This window comes from Agrilus planipennis, unplaced genomic scaffold (genome assembly GCF_000699045.2).
Source record: "Agrilus planipennis isolate EAB-ADULT unplaced genomic scaffold, Apla_2.0 scaffold71, whole genome shotgun sequence".
Lineage (NCBI taxonomy): Eukaryota > Metazoa > Arthropoda > Insecta > Coleoptera > Buprestidae > Agrilus > Agrilus planipennis.
The window spans coordinates 5,779-5,995 of NW_020439007.1; positions in this window are offsets into that span (position 1 = coordinate 5,779).

Below are 217 nucleotides of genomic sequence, written 5' to 3' on the forward strand. Positions count from 1 at the left end.
AAGACAGAAAGCGCTCAATCAAACTCATTTTTCCCTATCATTTTCTGAGTCATTTTGTCCTCAGTTACATACACAACATCATAGATATAGTAGTCGTCCGTTGTCATCATCATCATCATTATCGACTTAAATATTTACGAATCGTCTTGTCGTTTTTTTTTTTTTATAAAACCGTCGGCTACTGTTTTCTCTATTATTTCTCTTTTTACAATATAAT